Source organism: Trachymyrmex cornetzi, unplaced genomic scaffold (assembly GCF_001594075.2).
Source record: "Trachymyrmex cornetzi isolate Tcor2-1 unplaced genomic scaffold, Tcor1.1 scaffold644, whole genome shotgun sequence".
Classification (NCBI taxonomy): domain Eukaryota; kingdom Metazoa; phylum Arthropoda; class Insecta; order Hymenoptera; family Formicidae; genus Trachymyrmex; species Trachymyrmex cornetzi.
In genome coordinates, this window is record NW_017299964.1 from 122,510 (window position 1) to 122,801 (window position 292).

The window sequence follows — 292 nt, forward strand, 5'->3', positions numbered from 1 at the left end:
TTGCCCGCTCGGTGCGAAGCGTCGAGCAATCATAGACGATCCACCAGCTCGTTGGGATCGTCCGAGTGCACGTAATCGATCGTGTTGTCGTTTAACGTCATTGCGCGAGGTAATCCTTTTCCAGATTTCTTATTCGGTTTCTTGGGTGTCATCGACATCAACGGCGCGATTATATGTTTGTACTTGTATCCATTGTTGCTCAATAATCGACCCTGCGAATGATGCTTGTGTTTGTGCGCGTTCGTCGCCAGCAGCATGCTCTTGTACTTGTTCATATCGTCTTCCGTGTAGA